This window comes from Protopterus annectens, chromosome 2.part1 (genome assembly GCF_019279795.1).
Source record: "Protopterus annectens isolate FY-2018-M chromosome 2.part1, PAN1.0, whole genome shotgun sequence".
Taxonomy (NCBI): Eukaryota; Metazoa; Chordata; order Ceratodontiformes; family Protopteridae; genus Protopterus; species Protopterus annectens.
In genome coordinates this window covers 884,892,958-884,916,564 of record NC_056729.1, presented here as the reverse complement: position 1 = coordinate 884,916,564, position 23,607 = coordinate 884,892,958, and positions in this window count along the sequence as shown.

The following is a 23,607-nucleotide window of genomic DNA, read 5'->3' as shown; positions in this document are numbered from 1 at the left end:
TGTGTGCGTGTGCATGTGTACATGTGCATGTGTGCATGTGCATGTGCATGTGCGCATATGTGCATGTGTGCATGTGTGCATGTGCATGTGTGCAGGTGTATGTGTGCACGTGCATGTGCGCATGTGGTCTGACATCATGTTCAGGTCTTAAAGTGTGTTTCCTGTTTTCCTCTCACAGGTGCTGAGGTGGGGCTGGTTCAGTACAGCAGGGAACTTGATGTCACTGAGACAGACAGTGATCATGAGGATAGGTGTGTTGAGGCACAGGCAGGTCTGTCAGGGTCTGTTGTTGGGCCACCAGTTGACAGTACACAAGTCTCCACCACATCCATGTACACAGTCATACTGGCTGTACATCCATCATCACCATTGCCCTTAGCTGAGGGACAGGGTACGGTTGGCACTGGCCAGGACAGTGTGGTATCTATGGCACATGTATCAGGACACAGCAGCCATAGTCAGATGTCTGGAATGGTACCACATAGACAGATGCCCAGGGGTTCTCATCAGAGCACTGCTGGTCATCATGCCCCTGACAGAAGTGCCACACCTCTTTCTACCAAACGCATGTTCCGGGCTGTCATGAAGGCACAGACACAAATGGAGTGGTACACCAGACAGGGACTAAGGGCACAGAGGGCTCATAACACCTCTGTAAATGACAGTATCCGTGACTTAGCATTACGTAATTACACTGAGGTCATTGATAGACGTTGGGGTGAGACATTGGATGTCCTCCACAATGTCATGTCCATGTGTCAGGACAGTGCGGGATGGTTGAGACGTCGACGTGGACGTATGCCAGCAACATCAGCAGCTGGAGGTCACCGTGGTCATCCAGCAAGTCACAGCCACTCCCGTAGTGCCATTACCAGCCCCAGCAATGTTGGGGGGGCTGTCCATAGACCATCTAGAAGACCTCATGCACGTGGCTCTGGCCAGTCCCAGCAGGGGCCTGGAACCAGTGGACATATGTCAACCTCTTTGGATAGTACCCAGTCTGGATTAGTACCTGATACTGTCTGTAGCACCCCTGCCAGGCACAGGTTCCATATCCATGGCCAGAGACGGTGATCTGTAAAGCCTGCCAGGTACAACCTGTAGCTGCCTCACAAATCCCCGTATATGGCAGCCAAATGGTGGAACTGTGTGCATGCAGACACACACACACATAAAGCAGAAACCTAGGGCAAACACATACCCGCACACATTACATCAACATTGGCCCATAACAGTACTCATGGCACTCATACACACACTCATACACACATGTCGATTTTATGGCCCAGTGTAGGCCTCTGGCAAACCAACAACACACCCTGTGTATATGATGAAACCTGTGCCATCTCCTGTCATCTGTAACATTGATGCAGGAACAGGCTAGCATGGTGCTAATAAAGTATAGCAATGGTTGAATGTGTAGCATGTTGTCAGCAGTAAAGTGTAATGATATCCTTGAAGGTGTAGCTGAGCAGGCATGATGCATTAAAGCTGTAATTAGCAATGTTGTATTGTTTCCTCCAGTGTTTATTCCAATTGTGTTTTGTTTGCCAATGTGCCACTTGGCTGATGTGTGTAGTTGTGTCAGCATGCGTTATACAGTGGAGAGAAAGTGTGGGGTGTGTGCAGCAAAGGTCTGCAGTTGTACATTTGTGAACATAGTGGAGGTGCACTGTCTGCATGTACGTGCATATTGGACACATGGGCAGGGTGACATGCCCTGTATTGGCCAGTATTAACACTCCATACTTTCTATTGGTGGCCAGTATGCATTGTACTACACACATTTTGGAACTTGAGTACGCATGTGTGTATGACATGGGTTGACACTGTGCTGTGGGTGATGCTGTTGTTGCTATCTGTCATTGGTTTGCATTACTAAGGTTAATACTGTCCCAGCTGCATAATCCTTTATTAATGCACACTGTTCACCTACAGGTTTGCATGGACCGTGCTATCACAAACACATGAATTCTCACTTATACAGTAAAAGTGCATTAGTCTCATGGACCCCTGCCATGAACTAAATATATAATAGAAGGTGTGAAGTTGTACCAAAAGAGTTACATACCAAGAAGGGATAACCTCTCTGGTCAGTATCATTGGGAAAATACAATCCCTCAATAAACATACAAGGCAAGCTTCAAAATACAAAATGGCAAGGATTCCAAAGACAACACTAAAGCTTTCCTCAGTGTTGTTCATAACCTACAGGTGAAATCTCAGATTGGGTCACAGTTAATGTAAATGGTCACAAAGTACACTTATCTGACTGACATTACCAATTCCTTGTCAGACAGTTTGAATGCAGATTTCACCACCCTGTCATTGCACAAGCGCCACATTTCCAGACCTGAAGAATGTAAAACCTGATGATTCACAGACACTCTAGTTAAAACATCTCTTTAACAAAGTACACACCACAGTGGCCATGGTACTGGACAGTGTCCCTAGCTGTGTCATACACAAGCAGACATATGAAGTCACCACTCACCTAAACGCTCTGTCCAGATGCAGACTCTGTACAGGTTACATACTTGTGGCATGACACACGGTAATGGTATTCACAGTCCACAAGGGTTGAGCTACAACGTCTTCTTCTTCTTCTCCTTTTGGATGCTCCCATTAGGGGTTGCCACAGTACATAATTTCTTCCTGGCCTTAGCATCTTGCGCTATCACACCATCCACCTGCATGTCCTCTCTCACCACAGCCATAAACCTCATCTTAGGCATTCCTCTTTTCCTGTTACCTGGTGGCTTCATCCCCTTAGCATCTGTTTCACAATATACTCTGCATCCCTCCACAGCACATGTACAGTCCAACTTAATCCTGCTTATCTGGCATGGTCTACTAACCTTCAAACCTGGCCTGATCCTTTAATATACTTATTCTTAAACCTGTCCACCCTCATCACACCCAGTGCAAATGTTAACATAAATTGATTAAGGGTAGAACTACAACAGGTCCTGGAAACTCTCACCATATAGGCCAGACCAATGTTATCTGGAAGGTTATGGAGCACAGCATTATGGAACTCATTTACAGAGACATTATGAACCTGCAAACACTACACCATACCCACTTAGGTTCTCTAAAGGCCAGATTATGGCTCCTACACCTAGTAGACCTCAAGCCAGTCAACAAGGCTATAGGTGAGGGAGGGGAGGTCAACACAGCCAAGCTATAGCTCACCAGAAAATCATACCCCTCCCACATACTGGTATTAGACATAACCTCAACAGACTGACCATAAATGATTGTTAGATGATGGCTTGACAAATGATGCACAGATGTAGGACACACAATAACATTTGCCGCCTCCATGTATTATTCAATGCCAGTAACAAGTGGTATTCACCTGTACTCAGTCCTAGGACCACTCCTGTTTGGCATTCTTAGGTACAAGCAAACACAGTAGGGATATGTCTGCCCACGTCTGATGAAAATGCATACTGTGGGCTATACTTTATTCTCCAGATGGCACACACATCCTCCAAAAGGGTATCAAACAGACAGATAGCTGGTGTCAAACTCATGCTGTAAAGCTATAAGCCTACAAAAGCATAGTTATCCACTTTTAGAAAGCAAATTATCCCCAGAGTACCACAAAGGTAGTAGCCCCCAAAATGTGGAACAGGTACTAATGTATACATAGAGCCATGTGTTACGTCATCTCTCCTTTGATAATCACATTACCAAAGGGTTTTGGAAATCCCTCTGTGGAGCACATAAGCAATAAAGGGTTTGCATGCAGGTCCACAGAGGTTGTTGCACACCTATAATGATTAGTCATCTTTGCCAAACTTGCTTGCTTTGGAAAAGGTTTCAAATATACCTCAAGCATAAACCCTCACTCACACTCTTCAGTACAAACTGTGATGAGTGGATGTGAAACAGAAGCCGTAGCCCAGGGATCACTGCAGTGGCTAAGGTTGTCACAAGCATACAGAAGTGACCTAAGGTCTGGAAAGCGCCAGCATGCTCTGGCAAAGATAACACATGCGTTCATGGAGAAAGCAGAGTACCCACCTATGAAATACTTGATGTCAAATGTATGTATATGTATTTGCCCCACAGCTACCTTACATGTGTAAGGCACACACAGTTGTCATTGTGATATGTCATACACTAGAAAAATAAAAACCCACTCCACATTGGCCAGCGGTGTCACACACCTGGAGCACAGACACACACACAGTCAGCAAGTGCAAAATTCAAACACTTTCCTAACTACATTATGATACTACAGCAGTATACATTTACATGACACGCTATACACATTACTGGGATTTTACCTTTCAACAGGTATATTTGTTGGATGTTGACATCATTGGACTTGACAAAGATGAGTATACCACTTCTAAGGTGTTTGAGTAGTCTCCAAAAAGGTTGCTCCTCCCCCGGGAGATACATACATATAGTTGGCAAGTGCAGGATTCAAACCCCTATCTAACTACATTACGATAACACAGCAGTACACATTTGGACAACATGCAATGCACATTACTGGCATTGTACCTTTCCACAGGTATATTTGTAGGATGGTGACATCATCGGACTTGACAAAGATGAGTATACCACTTTTAAGGTGTTTGAGTAGTCTCCAAAAAGGTTGCTCCTCCCCAGGGAGACGCACAAACACACACAACTGGCAAGTGCAGTATTCAAACCCCTACCTAACTACATTATGATACCACACCAGTACACATTTACACAATGCACTATACACATTACTAGGATTTCACTTTTCCACAGGTATATTTGTAGGATGGTGACATCATCGGACTTGACAAAGATGAGTATACCACTTTTAAGGTGTTTGAGTAGTCTCCAAAAAAGTTGCTCCTCCCCAGGGAGACACACACACACACAGTTGGCAAGTGTGGTGTTCTTAATCCAAATTAAGTACGTCTTTACACTTCAGCAAGCAATATGGAGTTACAGGGTGCAATACAGACATTACTTGCTGAAAGTTTGCACAAGGGGTTTTTTCACATTTGCTAACCTCAGCAGGCTTATCATACTAGGTGTATTGTGAGTGTATTGTATGCATAGGTCATGACCATATCATATATGGGTTGATGCACCACATGCTGGCACACACAGGGTCAAACCTTGAGTAGCATCTTACCTTCACCTACATGATACTGCAATATAACAGAAAAATGATAAACTTCAACAATTGGCTGAGCTTCTGATATCATTCAAAGGGGATCCAGTCTCTGTCTGCCTGTGATGACATGATAGACAAGCCTTGTTTCTTCACTACAGATGGTTTGCACCTGTCACTCCTATGCTTCTGAATACTGGCCAAGGCTCGTGCTGTCCCCATATTACCTTTTTTAGGCAAGGCTCAAAGGTTCATAGGTTCATAGGTAGGTACTAGTCTATCAGCCCTGGGGCCTATACAAGGCCAGCCAAAAAGGTACTCTGGCTTTTGCCACCCAAGTGATCCCCAGGGTGAATTTCCTATTTCCCATCCAATAATTAAGATTTTACTTGAAGAGTGCTAATGAGGAGCTTTGTTAGATATAGATAGGTAGTTTATTCTGGAGTATGTGAAGTCTGTGGAACAGGAATCTATCCCTCCTGCATTTTCTGTTTATTGTGGTGACAAGGTTTAGGTCCCTAGAGCGTGTAGGTTCATAGGTTCATAGGTAGGTAATAGGCTATCTGCCCAAGGGCATTTATAAGCCTAGCCAGAATGTGTTGGCTTTCGCCTCCCTTTTAAATTAGTTTCCTGGGCCTCTGTCTAGCAGGGCCACTGAAGTGATCCCAGGGGTAAATTTACAATTTCCCATCTACTCATCAAGATTCCTCTTGAAGAGTGTCTGCAAGGGGCTTTGCTTAACATCAACTGGGATTCTATTCCAGAGTGAGGGAAGTCTCTGGGACAGGAATCTATCCCTCCAGCGCGTCCTGTTTATTGCTTTGCTGAGGTTTAATTCACTGGAGCGTGTGACTCTAAGAGATTTGTTTTTCTTGAGGTGGAGCATGTCCATTAATTCTGGGTTGGACATGGCCTTATACGTCAGGCATAGATCAGCTCTGAGCAGGCAGTAAGCAACCGAGTAGAGCTGGAGTTTCTTTAGTCGAGCTGCATAGGGCATCTCTTTGAGGCCCATGATCCTCTTGGTGAAGTACTTCTGTGGTCTTACCAGCTGTTGCATGTGCCAATTAAGGCACATACCAAATGGGGCATTGTACTCTATTATGGGCCTAATGAGTGATGAGTAGAGGGGCACAATGACCTCTCTTGATCTAGAGGTGAACCCTTTCGTGATTTGGTGGGCTACATAGAAGGAATATCTAACCACTTTGCCAATGTGATAATCAAAGGAGAGGTTACTATCTACCTGGGTCCCCAGGTCCCTATTTACATTTTCCATACCTAGTGGATTACCACCTATGTGGTAATTCGTGGGCACTTTGTTTTTTCCAAAGGGGATGACTATGTATTTTTTGGCATTCGGCTTGAGGCCATGGTTTTGACACCAGGTATCTGTCTCTGTAAAACCCTTCTGGAGAATTTCTGTGTCAGCCAGAGAGTCGATTATGGCCCCCAGTTTGCAGTCATCTGCGAACTTGTTCAGCCATAGTCCTCCCGTGCTTGCCTGTACCTCAGAGAAGTATATACTGAACAGGAGGGGTCCCAAGACCGAGACCTGTGTGATGCCACTTGTGACTGGTTTAGAGTCGGACATGGCACCTGCAACTCTGACCATGTGTGTTCTATCCATGAGCCAGTTGACCACCCATCTCATGACATAGGGGTTAATGTTCAAACTGGTAAGCTTGTCTATGATGCCAGAGTGGGGAATGATGTCAAAGAACTTAGTGAGGTACAGGTAGGCTGTGTGGACTACCTTCCCTTCATCTATGGCGTTGGTAACTGTTTCAAAGAAGTCAACTAGGTTTAGGAGGCAGGATTTGCCTTTAACAAAGCCAAATTGGGTAGGGTCCAGTATCTGGTGGTTCCCAATGTCACTGTTTATGAGTTCCATGATAATTCGCTCCATAGCTTTGCAGACCAGGCTGGTCAGGCTTATAGGGTGATAGTTCCCAGGTTCTGTTGTGGCACCACCTTTGTGGAGCGGGATGACTGTTGCTGTACACCATTCTTTGAGTACATAGCCTGTGGTAAGGTTGAGTCTGAACAGTGAATGTAGGTGAGGGTTTAGTTCCTTTTGGAGCTCGTGTAAGACGCAGCCTGGGACACCATCCAGTCCCATTGATGCTGTGCTCTTAGCTTTGGAGAGGGCTGTTTTTACCTGCATGTCCATGAAGTCTGGGGCTCTGCATTCTTCTGGGATGGGCACAGGCCCTTTTGGGGGTGGGGAGGGTGAAATTTGCACTGAACTTGTCCACCAGGATGTTGGCAATGTCAGTTGGTTCAGTGTATTTTTTGCCATTTTGCAGTAGCGGAAAGCATATCTGAGAGTTGCCACCTAAATGTTTGATATAGCTAAAGAAGGCTTTGTGGTTATCTTTAGATTCCTTTGCAATTTTTCTTTAGAAACTGGACTTGGATTATTTTATGATCGATCATAGTTTCTTGCTAATAATGATCAGTGATGCCTTTCCTTTTTGGAATTTTGCTCAATCATGTGTTAGTTTCCTCCTTCTGTTGTATAGCTTATTTATGGGTAAGGACCACCAGATTGGTTTCTTCTTTTTGGAGGAGTGAGTCTTGGTTTTAATTGGGATGGCTCGATCCATGCATCCCTGTAGATGCTCATAGAATGCACTTGTAAAGGATTCTGCAGTTTGGATAGCATTATCCTGTAGCAAGGGGGCTTTGAAACTTTCCACTTTGGTGTGAAGTTTGATTTTGAAAAGTTTTTCACAGTGGTTTTGTTGACTGGGGGGGGGTCGGGATGTGGATGTCCAATGTGATTACTTCCTGATCTGAAATTACCAGCAAGGGGTTTACCTCTGGTGTGGAACACTGATCCCCCATGTTGGTGATGATCAGGTCCAGTATGTTGTCACCTCTAGTGGGCGTGGTGACCAGCTGTTCCAGGCTGTTTGAGTTTATAAACTCTAGGACGCATTGGGCAAAGGACTTTGTACTCGAGTAATTCTCCCAGTCAATGTTTGGGTAGTTGAAATCTCCTCATATCATGGTGTTTGGTAGGACCTTTATATTTCCAGGTGTTCTCAGGAATACTGAGTGAGGGTCCTGAGACAAGGTATGTGATCTGTAGCAGGCTATGATCTGATAAGCAACTTTGCCCAATGTTAGTTGCACTTGCATGGTCTGCAAGGACTCGTGCTGTGCCACTAACCTGGAGGTGTGGGTATCCTTTATCAAAATGGATACACCCCCTCCTTTTGTATTTCATTCTGGGTTTTGGGGCTGACACTCAGAGGGATTGGGATTTCTTTAAGTGGAGCATGTCCAACAGCTCTGTGTTTGACATAGCTTTGTATGTTAGGCAGAGATCACCTCTGAGTAGGCGATATGTGACAGAGTAAAGCTGTAGTGTTTTGAGACAGTCTGTGTATGGCATGTATTTAAGGCTGCTAATCCTCTTTGAGAGGTATTTCTGCAGGCTTTCCAGTTGTTGTAGATGTCTTGTGAGGTACATAGCAAAAGGGGCATTGTACTCTATAATGGATCTAATTAGTGATGAGTAGAGGGGAACAATGACCTCTTTTATTCTGCATGAGACACCTTTTGTGATGAGGTGTGCCACGTAGAAGGATTTCCTGAGTACTGTGGCAATGTGATTATCAAAGCAGAGTCTACTGTCCACCTGTGTCCCAAGGTCTCTTATCACACTTTTGGAGTTAAGTATACTACCACATATGTTGTAGTTCATGGGTACAGTGTTTTTACCAAAGTGGATGACAATGCACCTTTTGGCATTGAGCTTTAGGCCATGGCTTTGACACCAGGCATCTGTCTCAGTGAGGCCCCTTTGTAGGATGTCCACATCATTAGTAGTCTCGATTATGGCTCCTAGTTTGCAGTCATCTGGGAACTTCATTAGCCAGAGACCTTCCATGTTAACCTGTACTTCAGGGAAGTAGATACCAAACAGGACAGGACCCAGGACTGAACCCTGTGGTACTCCACTTGTCACTGGTCTGAAGTCAGACTTGGAGTCTGCTACTTTCACAGTGAGGGTTGTGTCAGTGAGCCAGTTGGAAACCCATCTTGTGACATAGGGATTTATACCTAGTTTAGTGGGTTTATCCATAATTCCAGAGTGGGGGATGGTGTTGAAAGCCGTGGCAAGATCTAGATAGGCTGTGTGAACCACCTTACCCTTGTCTATGGCTTTGGTGACTGCTTCAAAGACGTCTATCAGGTTTAGGAGACATGATCTGCCTTTTACAAACCCAAAATGGTTGCGTTCCAGAGTTTGGAGATTACCAATGTCTATGTTTATAAGTCCCATGGCCTTGAAGACCAGGCTCATCAGGCTAATGGGGCACTAGTTTGTGGGGTCCATGGTGGCTCCCCCTTGTGTAGTGGGATAACCGTCGCTGTGCGCCATTCAGCAGGCACAAAGCCTGAGGTGAGGGTATGATTGAACATGGTACGTAGGTGTGGTGCCATTTTGTTCTGTAGTTTTTGTAGAACAGAGCTTGGGATGTAATCTGGTCCCATGGATGCTGTGTTCCTGGCTTTGGACTGGAGAGTGGTTTTTACCTGTGCAGCCATGATGACAGCAACTTTACATTCTTCCAGTATAGAGATGTGCTCTTTCATGGGTGAGAGGGGAGTAAAGTTAGCCCTGATCCTATCTGCCAGGCTGTTGGCAATATCAGTTGGGTCTGTATATTTAGTGCCATTGTGCTGTAACTCAGAGCAGATCTGAGTGATGCCATTGAGATTCTTGACATAACTATAGAATGCTTTGTGGTTGTCTTTAGAATCAGTATTGACCTTGTTTTGTAACTAGCTTTGGAGGATTTTATCAGGGATCGCAGCTTCTTCATGAGGCTAACCAGGAAGCTCCTCCACTCATGGGATTTTACCCTCTTTTGCAACAGTTTCTTCCTTCTGTTGCGCAGTTTGTTTATGGCAGGGGACCATTAGTTTATGGTCAGATGGGACCAATGAGGTGTTGACTTCATGTGTGGAACACCGGTCACTCAGGACAAACCAAACCTCATAACCAACACAAATAACCACAAAGTTAGCTAAATGCTACTCATTGCCAGAAGTCTCAGCCTCCAGATGCACACACTCAAGGCACATCTCAGTATGGAGAATATTGATATCTGTGCAGTAACAGAAACCTAGTTCAAGGCTCCAGAGAGCACACCAGCACTACCAGGATACTACTCATTCCTTACCTTCCAGCATCAGGACCTGGATCATAGCACATAGGGTGGGGGTGTATCCATATTCATCAAGGATACCTACACCTCTCTCTACATGCTCTGTACAGGATATGTACCCATAGAATGTTGCACAGCAACATTCTTCACACTCCACAGGGGTGGGGCCACAAAAGCCCCTTGGCATTCATGCTCTATGGGCCTGCCGAGTCTGATCTTTAAGGCAATGGAGCCAATCATAATGGAAGTCAACAATAAAGAGATTGTGAACCTTCACACACTTGAGCACACCCAGTTTGGCTTCATCATATGCAGATCACGCCTCCTGAACTGGGTGGATTTCTTTGAGATCATTACCCAGGCTACAGATGATTGAATGAGCTCAACACAGCCTACCTATACCTCACTACAGCCTTTGACACCATTCCCCAGTCAGGTGTCATAGATGAACTCACCAACCTGGGCATGAATCCATACATCACAAGATGGATGGCAAACTGGCTAACAGATAGATTACACAAATTAAGAGTTGCTGGCTACATGTCAGACTCTATACCGGTAACAACTGGTGGCCCCCAGTGTTCAGTCCTAGGGACCCTCCTGTTTGGTATAGACTTCTAAAATGTACATGACAACACAGGAGGGTTGTGGTTGACTAAGTTTGCTGGGAACTGTAAAGTGTTTGCCATAATAGATAATAGATTCCCCGGATGACACAAATACTCTATGAGACAGATGTGTGGTGTCAGAATCATGGCCTCAAGCTCAGTGTGGAGGAATGCATAGTGATCCCATTTGGTGAAAACAAAGTACACACAAACTACCACATAGGTGTTACCCACTTAAAACTGGCAAGGTAATAAGGGATCTGGGGACACAAGTAGATAGTCATCTTTCCTTTGACAATCATGTTGCCAAAGTGATTGGGAAATCCTATGTGGCCCACCTAATCAACAAAGGGTTTGCATCAGGATCCGAAGAGGTAGTGGTGGCCCTCTTCTCTTAAGTCATCAGACCCATCATTGAGTACAGTGCACCATTTTGAATGTACTCGGCTACGCATATCCTGCAGCTGTAGAGACCACAGAGGTACCTCACCAAGAGGATTACTGGCCTCAAACAGTTGTGTTATGCAACACAACTGGTAAAACTAAATCTGTTCTTCGCTGCGTACTGCCTACTCAGAGGCACACTCTGCCTAAAATACAGACCATGTCCAACACATAACTGCTGAGCATGCTCCATCTACAGATAACAAAATTGAGTCGCCCTACACACTCCAGGGATATGAAACTCATCACAACAATGAATACAACATGCTGGTGGGATAGAGTACCATCCCAGACACTTGCCTTACTGTGGAACAGAGTCTCAATGTATATCAGACAGAGCCCCTCACTGACACACTTCAATAGGATCCTTGATGAGTGGATGGGAAACAGACAATTCACACCAGCCATCACATCAGCAGCCCCACTAGAAAGGGACTTAGGGTACTAACTATTAGAATGAGAGCTTGTGAGACTACCTAATGGGGTGGTGAAAGCTGCACAACTTGCCTAAGCTAACATATGCCTTATTGAAGATAGGTTCATAGGTATGTAGCTGACTATGTGACAGCTACATGTCTACAGATAGTAGATCTGTACTTCATTGTACCGTCATGTTGTACAGCAGGCAGATGGACCACATACACTGTAATGCTTACAGATACTAGTGGCTGTTATGTACATTGGGTGAGATGTGCACCTCATGTCTTTTGTGCCATTCGAATGTGTGCTGGGTGGGACAGACCTGGATGGCTCCCTGTCATGGTCACCCTCTTACACACATCTCTGCCCATCCATCTTTGGCTTATTATACTGTGTTCCCACTATATATATATATATATATATATATATATATATATATATATATATACATAGGTAGCTAATAGGCTATCTGCCTGAAGGCATATATTAGTATGGCCAGAGTGTACAGCTATCAACACCCATGGAGTTAGTTCCCTAGGCCTCTGTGTAGTACAGCTGATGAAGTGATCCATGGTGTGACAGTTCAGTTTCACATACACTCATCAAGGCTCCTCTGGAAGAGTATCAGTGAGGATTCAGCTTAATGTAGGCTGGGAGGAAGCCTGTTCCAAAGAAAGGGAAGTCTGTGAGTTATTAATGTATCCCTCCAACATGTTATATTTATTGTTGTGATGATGATATCCCTAGAGCATGTAGTACAGTGAGCTTGGGGTTACTTCAGATAGCACATGTGCATCTGTTCTGCATTGGGCATGGACCTGTCTGTTGGACAGAGATCACCTGAGTAGACAATATGCAACAGAGTACAAATTGAATTAAATTCAGTCTTGTTGCATGTGGCAACTGTTTGAGGCCAGTAATGCTCTTGTTGATGTATGTCAGTGGTCTTTCTAGCTGCTGAAGGTGCCTAGTCAGATTCATCGCAAGTGTTTTGTGATACTCTATGATGGGTCTGATGACTGACGAGTAGAGGGAACCTCCTTTGACGTACATGCAAAGACCTTGGCAGTTTGTGGGAACATATAGCATGATTTTCTAACCACTTTGTGAATGTGTTTCTGGAAGTAGTGATGACTATACACGTGTCCATAGATCCCTTATTATTACCTCCATATTTAGGGTGTTGGCACCTATGTGGTATTTGTATGACTGTAGCTTGAGCCCATAATTTAGCTTGAGCCCATAATTCTGACACCACATATGTCTGACTGAGACCCTTTTTAAGGATGTCTCTGTTGTCCCAAACATCGATTATGACAACCTTTTTGCAGTCATCCACAGACCTTGCTTGTTTGCCTGTATTTCTGAAATGTATACACCAGACAGGAGGGGTCCCAGGACTGAGCCATGGAGGACAGCAGTTGTTACCAGCTTGAACAGGAGACCACAATTCTTACCCTGTGGGATCTATCTGTGCCCCAGTTGGCAATTCATCAGATGACATACGTGTTTATGCACAGGTTGTTGATTTTGTGGATACAACATGTGTGTGGGATGTTGGAAAAGGGCTTTTCAAGGTCTGTGTCAGCCGTGTGTAGTTCATTTCATTGATGCATGTCCTGGGTGACTGCCTTGAAAACTGTCTAGCATGTTTAGGAACCATGATCTGCCCCTGACCAAACCAAAATGGGTAGAGTTGGGTGTTTATAGGCACTCAATAGCTCTGTTTATGAGTTCCATAATGATGGACTCCATGGCCTTGCACATCAGGCTTATAAGACAATAGTTTCCATGGTCTGTTGTGCACCAACACCCATGGAGTGTGCCAAACGTTGCTGTAACCCATTCAACAGTTTCATATCCTGTACAGATTGTGAGTCTCAACAGACTGTTCAGGTGCAGGGTCTGTTTGCTTTGGAGTTCACATATGACACAGCCAGGGAAACCATGTTATCCCATAGACGCCATGTTTTTAGGTTTGGAAAGAGCTGTTTAACCATTGTATATGTGATTTCTGGGTTTTCACAATCTCCAGGTATGATAATGGGCCCTTTTGTCAATGAGAAGGGGGGTAAATATGTATGAACCTATCTGACAAGATGTTGGCAATGTCAGTCTTGTCCATGTATTCATTTACAGTTTGCACTGACTCAGAACATATATGAGTTTACATTGATATTTATGACGTAGCAAAAGAAAGCTTCATGGTTCTCTATGGACTCTTTGACCATGGCTTGGATAATGGTAGGAGTGCTCATTGTTTCTTGATGATACTGATCGGAGAATTATTGATCTTCTTTGGTTTTTCACTTTCTTTGAACAACTTAAGTACTTGGAGTACATAGTTTGATTATGGCAGGTGTCCAATATATTATATGGGTCTGTTTTCATATCACTGTGTGCACAAGGCCGAATTGGTGAATAGTGACAAGTGTCTGGAGTAAGAACTGCAACTGCCAGATATGTGTAGCCCACTGCTGTACTCAGACATGGCCTAAGTATGACCTTTCAGCATGTTGCTGACTGAAATTTGCTAAATTTGTTTAAGTGTGTGAACATGCCCAGTATGAGCATATATACTATATGTGTGTGAAAATCAAGTTGGTTTTTACTTCAGGGCTCACCTTTGTGTTGTACATCGACAGGAAGCACAGTATGCCTGCATGGCTTCCATGAGTCATTCTACATACAGTGGGGGCAGCTGCTATTTGTACATTTCTACCCGGGGGGGCACACCTGATTGTTACTGTGGGTGTACATAGGATGAACGATTCACCTGACACTTATACACATTTGCTAGGCCTGCACTGCTATGTCAGGTACTCCATTTCAGTCTGTACTGTTGCCAATCATACTGGCTTGAGGCATACCACTGTACTACAGACCTTAGCTTCCAATTACATGCATATTAGTTTGTGACTTCATAGCCTACCCAACTCACATCACACTGCCTGGCCTGCTATTATCTGTCTGCATAGGCCTGGGGGGAGGTTACTCATATGCCTCTTCAGAGGGCATGATACAGCATTTGTTTGTGTTTGCGTTTGTCTACATTTGTTCTGTTGGCTGTGACTCTTAGGTATGTGACCCCCAAACTGGTATGTGTGAATGAGTTAAGTTGTGTCTGTGCCAGTGAAATTCTGTCATGGCTTAGAGGTTCAGTGCTGTGACTATAGTGCACAGTATCCTGAGTTCGAGCCCTGTCACTGCTTTTTATTTTCCTGCTGGGCAGACCTGACTGGCTAAGGAACAGTAAAGCAGGTATGAGTGTGTTTACCCGACTTTGCTTGACTTTGCCTGATTTTGCCCAACATTGCCCGACGTTGCGCTGGTTAGCGAGGTGCGCAGCTACATGCAATTGTATTTAAATATGCTCAGTACTGGTAAAATGTGTTTATCAGTGCTTTATACTGCTTAAAATAGGGCAATCATGCCTCCGGTGGTGTTGCAGGGCTGCCTATGTCGGATGCACATAGTACACTCCCTATACATATTTGAAAACAGGTAGTGTCAAGTTAGGCATCCCTTTTACTGTATGTGTGAGTCAGAGAGAGGTGTCATTTCCAGAGTTCCTACTGAGACAGTGTATATGCTATGCATTGCCTCTTTGCCTAGGCCAGGGCATACTGTGCACACCTCCTTCTGCCTACTGGGGCAGGCTCAGGGTGTTCCTATTCTGAGTCATGCTGTGCCTGTGCAGGCCTTGGCAATGGCAGGGGGCTGTTTGGGCCTGCCCCATGCTGTTCCTGCTGCAGCTGTTTTCGCAGGATCATATTGTGTAGCATGGCACAAACCATGACAATTTGGGTACATGTAGTTGGTGAGTACTGCATGGCTCCACCAGATGTGTCCAGGCACCGGAACTGTGACTTGAGCATCCCAAACACATGCTCAATAATGTTTCTTGTTTGTGCGTGTGCCTCATTATGGAGTTCTTGTTCGGGTATGTGTGCATTTCTGATGGGTGTCATCAGCCACAGCTCCAATGCGTATCCAGCATCCCCCACTAGGTGACCGTCAGGGATGTCCCCATTGGCAAATCTCTGGTACAGCTGTGTCAGATGCCAGATGTGGGAATCGTGATAGCTTCCAGGGCAGCCAGCACACACATTCATTATTATGCCCTGGGCATCACACACGACCTGGCAGTTGATGGAGGCGAAGCCTCTGCAGTTGATGTAGACCCTACCCCGCTCACCGGGTGGTGCTTTGATGTGTATGTGTGTGCATTCTATTGCACCCACTACCTCAGGGTGTTCTGCTATTTGGTGGAAAAGACACATATTGCTGACCAATACCATCATTTTGGGAGACTTCAACTACCCAAACATAGACTGGGAACATTACTCAAGCCCCAGCACTCTAGCCCAAAGGTTCTTAGAATTCATAAACTCAAATGCAATGGAACAACTAGTCACCATTCCCACAAGAGGAGACAATATACTAGACCTGATCATCACAAACATGGGGACAAAAGTACATCCCTCTTTGGTAAGATCAGACCATAAATTAATCTCACTGGAAATCCACATCACCCCTGCACAAAAGACCACAGTGAAGAACTTCTCAAAAGCAAACTTCACACTTCTTAAGACTGAAGTGGTATCTTTCAAGGCCCCTGGGCCAGTGGAAACCACAACCCACACTGCTGAATCCCTTGCAAATGCCTTCTATGGGCACCTTCAAGAATGCATGGATCAAGCAATCCCAAATAAAACCAAGACCCATTCCCCCAAAGGCAGGCGACTGGTCTGGTGGACCTCAGCCATAAACAAACTTTACAACAGAAGGAGGAAGCTACTACATGACAGAGCAAAATCCCTAAAAGGAAAGGCATCTCTGATCAGTACTAGCAAAAAACTACGATCACTCAAAATCATCCAAGGCCAACTTTGAGAGAAAAATCGCAAATGACACAAAAGACAATCACAAGGCCTTCTTTAGCTATGTTAGAAACCTGGGTGGAAACTCCCAGATATGCTCAGAGTTAGTCCAAAATGACACAAAATACACTGAACCCACTGACATTGCCAACATTCTGGCAGACAGGTTCAGTGCAAATTTCTCCTCCCTCCCCAAAAGGAGAAATAACTATCCCAGCAGAGTGTAGCCTCCTAACATCTCAGATGCCCAGGTGAGAGCCGCCTCTAAAGCTAAAACACAGCATCAATGGGACCGATGGTGTTCCCGGCTGTGTGCTACATGAACTCCAAGAGGAACTAAACCCACACATAAGGCTGCTGTTTAATCTTAGCCTTACCACAGGAACGGCAACAGTGGTCCCACTTCACAAAGGTGCTTCTCACGGACCCCTGAAATTCACGCCCCATAAGCCTGACGAGCCTGGTCTGCAAAGCTATGGAGAGGATCATTATGGAACTCATAAACAAAGACATTGGGGACCTACAGACATTGGATCCTACCCAATTTGGCTTTGTCAAGGGCAGATCCTGCCTTCTGAACTTGGTCGACTTTTTGAAACAGTCACTAAGGCCATTGATGAGGGTAAGGCAGTTCACACAGCCTACCTTGACCTTGCAAAGCCTTTGACACAATACCCCACTGGCATCATAGACAAACTCACCAGCTTAAATGTAAACCCATATGTCACAAGATGGGTTGCAAACTGGCTCAAGGACAGAACCCACAGGGTCAGAGTTGCTCGAGCTATGTCAGACTCTAAGCCAGTCACAAGCGGTGTCCCACAGGGCTCAGTCCTGGGACCCCTCTTGTTCGGCATTTATTTTTCCGAGGTACAGGCAAACATAGGAGGATTGTGGCTGACAAAGTTCGCAGATGACTGCAAACTAGGCCATAATTGATACTCCAGGACACAAACATCCTTCAGAGAGGCCTCATAGAAACGGATAGTTGGTGCCAGAGCCATGGCCTTAAGCTAAACGCCAAATAATGTATAGTCATACCCTTTGGGAAAACAAGGTACCGACAAATTACCACATAGGCGGTAATCCATTGAAGAGGTAATCAGGGACCTAGGGCCCCAGGTTGACAGTAACCTCTCATTTGACACTCACCTTGCCAAAGTGGTTAGGAAGACCTTCTATATTGCCCACCTTATCATGAAGGGTTTCACATCTAGATCAAGAGAGGTCATTGTGCCCCTGTACTCTTCTCTTATCAGGCCAATGATTGAGTACAATGCCCCATTTGGGATGTATCTCACCCGACACCTGCAGCAGTTGGAAAACCCCAAAGTTCCTCACCAAGAGGATAAAGGGTCTTAAACATATGTCATATGCTGCCCGACTGAAAAACTCCAGCTCTATTCAGTCGATACCGCCTACTCAGAGGTGATCTGTGCCTGACGTATAAGGCCATGTCCAATCCTGAATTAATGGGCATGCTCCACCTCAAAAATCCAAATCCATCAGAGCCAGAACAAGTGACTTAAACCTCAACACAGAAATAAATAGAACGTGCTGGAGGGACAGATTCATAACCCAGAGGCTCCCTACACTCTGGAACAGAATCCCAGTCCATGTTAGGCAGAGCCCTCACTGACTCTATTCAAGAGAAATCTCGAGTGGATGGGAGATCGGGGTCATCTCTTTGTCACTACTAGACAGAGGCATAGTAAACTAAACCCTAAAGTATTCTCATCCTAAGGGGTGGTGTCTGGCTAGGCTTATAAATGCCCTAGGGCAGATAGCCTAGTACAAACCTATGAACCTATGAACCTATGAACCTATACGTGCTCATCGACATGTGCTGACATGGCATCCAGGAACTGGTGCAGTACCCTGGATGCTGATGCCTGTGAAATCCCCATCATATCACCAGTTGGTCTCTGGAAGGTACCTGTAGCTAGTATTCTTAGGCCAACACATACCTTGGTATCCACTGGGATAGGTTCCCCTCTGTTGGTTCTGTGTGTGAGGTGTGGCCGGCACAGCTCAACAATTTGCTGTAGGAGGTCTCTGTCCACCCTATAGCGCTCTACTATCTCCAGATCATGTAGCCCCTGGTAGGTTTCCCTGGGTCTGTACACTCTTCTCCGTCTCCTCACAGTGGGTTGCTCAGCAGCATTCACAACATCACCACCATCAGCACCTTGCACATGTTGGTTTATGATAGCAAGAGCAGCCCCTAACATTTTGTCTGACTTAAGCTTTTTAAGTTTTCACTCTTTTTGTACTGCAGTGTTGCAGAGTTCTTGGGAAAAAACAGGGGAGACTGCTGTTTGCAGAGTTTAAAATGCTGGGCTGGGCTGGGCTAGTCTGCTGCCTGTGTAATTGGCTGATTCTGATATATTTCACCTGGCAGCTCTGCTAGTTCTCCTTGGTTAACTTCCTACTACTTCTTTTCCTTCGTTTTCCCTTTCTGTTTCCACCCAGGGTAGCGCTGCACAAACGAGCACACACGCATGCACACACGCGTGCCCACTGTGTGCACGTTTGCAAGAAATTTCAGATATATTCACGGCGTACACCTTTGGTTTCTGGTTTTCAAAAAGGATAACTGTAGACATGCCTCTTCAATCCTGAGCAACTCAGGGCAAACACAAGACACTATGCTCCAATAAGCATGCAGCCTTTCTGACACACACCCTCATGATGTCACCTATCTTCTACTCTACTACTCACCTACTCCTACACTTACACTCTTGGGACATGGCTCACATGCTTGGGAAAATAGGGATTCACTATCCTTATCCTCATTTGCATAGGATTGCCTACTAATGCTTGGTTACATCTCTTACACTGAGCTTCCCCCCTTAGTAACCAGTACTCAGTGGCCATGTTGTCTTCAGCCTGCCATTCACCTGCATGGCAGGATAAGCTTTTTAGTGAAAATGCCTATTTTCGGCTATTTTGTAATTATTTTCTTGTTTTTTTAAGCGCCACACATTTGCGCGGCGCTGCGCTATGCTTAAACATCGGAGATCAGGGAAAAAATTAGATTTTAATAATTTTAAACATTTAAAAATGTCAATGGCCTTATATATGGCCATTGGCATGCTTCCTCAACTGGATGCATTCTTTATTTGGAGCTGTCATAGCTCCGTTTTGCTATTTGCAGAACGGTACTCCGTTACCAACGGAGTACATTTCTACAGATTACACTACTCTTCCACGGACAGGTTAGTGTTTCCTGGATTGCAAATTTACCTCATTTGCATAGCTTTCAGCAGCAAATGAGGTAATTTGCATACCATTACACTGTCCGTGCAAGACTAGCTTTAGAAGCTCTCATGCACGCCCCTGCCGGCTGTTGCTGGATCGCTCGGCAGACATATTGGCTGTCTGACGTCTTACTCCACTCTACAACTCCATGCAAGCTTTCGTAAATCCGGCCCTATGTGTTCGAAGAAGAGATTCTTTGATCACATAATATAGACTCCTACTCTTTAGAAATTGCTATATAAAAATCATGGTATTCTGATAAATATTTTGTGTATTTATAGCATACAGTTGAGAAACTCTCATAAAATAAAAATAAAAACAGGTGACAGCTTTATAGTGAGAAATACAAAATACCAAATAAAAGGGAAATATAGCTGCACTTCAAAAGCAGTGGTATATATAGCTATTTGTGAAGCCTATTTAGCATTCTATATTGGCAAAATGGAGACAAGGTTTTGCCAAAGAATTTATGAACATGAATATGCTATAAAAAGGAATAATTTAAACAATGCTTAAGCCAAACATATTAGTGACTGCACATGAAATCACTTTAGATTTGCAGCAATAGATCGTGTCATGATAGACAACAATAAAGCATGGGTGTCCACTTGGAATTAAAAGAGTTAAAGTGGCAAATATGTTTTTAAGCAGATAATTGTCCGGGCATTAATGACCGCAGTTCTATTACACCAGTGTTAAAATTAAAAGCCCTTGAAAGGAAGAAAATTGTTTGAGGGCAGTAATATAATTTCATACAATTTTACATATTTCATATGAATGTAATAATTTTGCATAGATATAATTTAAATATTTTGTACAGCTATCATATTTGATTAGTTTTTGACAAAATACAGGATTTAAAGTGCAGTTTTGAGCAAGGCAAGATGGTTTGTATGAGAAGTGTGTTTTATCCAATCAAATGTAAGAGAGTGGTGGGCGACCACAGTGGTGCAGTGGTTAGCATTGTCACCTCACAGCAAGAGGTTCTCCAGTTCAAGTCCTTGGCTGGGGTGCCTTCTGTGTGGAGTCTGCATGTCCTCCCTGTGGTCACGTGGGTTATCTCCGGGTGCTCCAGTTTCCTCCCACATCCCAAAGACACGCTGCCAGTGGATTGGACACTCTAAATTAGCCCTAGGTGTGTGTCTGTGCCTTCTGTGGAAGGTTGGGTGCCAGGCTGGCATCTCAACACTGTAAAACTCCATTACTAATCATGAGCAGACAGGTGATCCACTGTGGCAACCCCTAACCAGGAAAAGAAGAAGAAATGTAAGAGACTGGTAGTTAAGGAAGTGAGTTAATTAATTCATGTGTCTGATGAAGTTTAATACTGGATTAAACAAAAGCACTTACTACTTTTTATCTACTTTTGTATGTCATTAAAGTGTGAAGTTTTATACAACGTGGTGCTTTATTTGACAAGAAGAGCAGCACAGGGGACGAGAACACTGTTTTTGATTAATCAGACTAAGTTTGAAGTTATATTTCGTCAATAAGACAATACAGCAGAATTTTAAGCCTCTTCGTCTTACCAGTAGAATAAATCTATTTTCATTTAAGTAGGTACTTTCTTAAGAAACCTTACAGAACAGACAAAATAGGTTAATCATATTGAATTACAAAACAATTGTTTGTCAGTCCTGTAGTCATGGAAGGATTACCCATTGAAGGTTTGCTGAGTAGTAAAACTTTTACAATCACTATTCTATATAATTCAAGCAATTATATATTTCCCCATCTATTAAGTGGTAAAAAAACTGAGATAAATATCTTTAAACATTTCTGTGGTTCTTAATAAAACCTGGTATTGTCCCATATTTAAACTATATTGCAGCAAAAAGAAAAAAGATGCCTTTGCCTCACTTGTAAATATGTCTTTGCTGTGGTTATTATCCCAATAACCAGTGGGTTAGTGCACATTCAGTGGTGCTCTGGAAAGAATAATTTTTCTATCACATTAATACTTTTGCAGATTCCTTCAGCCCCCTTCAAAAGAGGTCTGATTCTCATAGATTCATAGTAGCACTATAATTTACAGTGCAGAAAAACAAAATAAATAGAAACATTAGTCCCGTCCAGTTTTCAGCAGCATCTGTCGGTTTAACAGGAAAACATCTTCCCCACTACAAACCAAAGCATCAACATTTTAAGTCTACTCATTGATGGAAACTTTAGGCATTTCAATACAAAAATGGTATATTTTTTGCAGATGAAAACTAGATTAAATAATGTAAGGACAAGGCATCCACTGACATAAATCTCTTACAGTCACTGATGCTTAAAAAACAATATTCAAATTCATGTTCGAGTTTAGGTGCTTATTTCCTAAGGACTGCTACAGACATGACTCAAACATAATGATAAATTAAGAAACACATTAAATAAAACATTAAATAAAGTTATATAGTGTATTATTACTATAGCATGCTACTTGTCAATAAGAATAATGAAAATAAAGTCACTAGATGCAGCACTGGATAACAATTCACCATAATACTTATAGCAGCATTAAATAATTAGCCTATCTCTCATATGTGCATAAGTTCTTCTAAAAATGTCCACAGTACTAAATCCACCCACGGTAAAAGTTGACCCTTCAGTATGCCACCTCTGACAGTTAAAAAACGTCTGGTTTTAATAAAGCATCCACTAGCTGAAGTTATTACCTAGCTCTAGCTCTAGTCCATCCATGGCTGTTGATTCCAAAGACAAAGTCCACAGTCACACACTACAAAATTAACTCCAATCCAAACATAAAAGTATCACTGCACATTCCAGCAAGTTATCAACACAAACAAATCAAAGTAATATAATAATTTGACAACAACAAACATTTTTTTCACTACCACCAAAAATAAACAACATGCAGGAATGACCTGAGATAGCTTGAACCACATCCACACCAGTCTGTAACTGAAAAAACTGCATCCAGCAGGAGGTTGTAACACATCATTTCCTACTTGACTGCATCACAAGAACAGGAACCTGAGACCCTGATAATCCTTTCTTCTCCTGGGTTTCATCTTCATATTTCTACGTTGTTTGACTACCAGGCATAGTCAATTTTCTGCAGATTACAAATAATCCATTTCATTCTTGGTAGCTCTTGTATTTTGAAAAGCCACCTTAACCTTTGATTTTTGGAATCTGCATAATCTCATGGAGAGTGTCCAAATAAGGTGCACCCAAAATGAGACTTCTTTTAAAAATGAGGTGGTGTGGGTTGTTAAGGGGACTGCTTGCCTTCTGACTCTTGTAATATTCTTTGACAAGGCAAGAGCAGCAATTGGTGAGGATGTAATAGCATTAAATGTCAGTCATAATTCAACAGGAAAATCATTGGTTAAGCAACAGGATAGAAGATGTCAACATGGTAGGGTTAGCTATCTATACTAACATGGATTGCCAGTCTTGTTGGCACAGTGGTCTGTCTTGAGCACATCACTTTTTAACTTTCCTTACAGGTATAAAAGTAAATCAAAAAAAGGCTCTGGATAACATCATATACACTGAGGATTGAAAAATGAAAAGTATATTTGCTTCAAAGAAAAAGATAATATTTTTCAAGATGGAAAAAGTATAAATCTGAAGAAGTATAACTTCACCTTCATTGCCTGTAAAAGTTGTGATGGTCTCTCTACCACAGGCCAGTAATCAAGGAGTGTAAATCCTCACCACTGACACTAGTGAGAGAC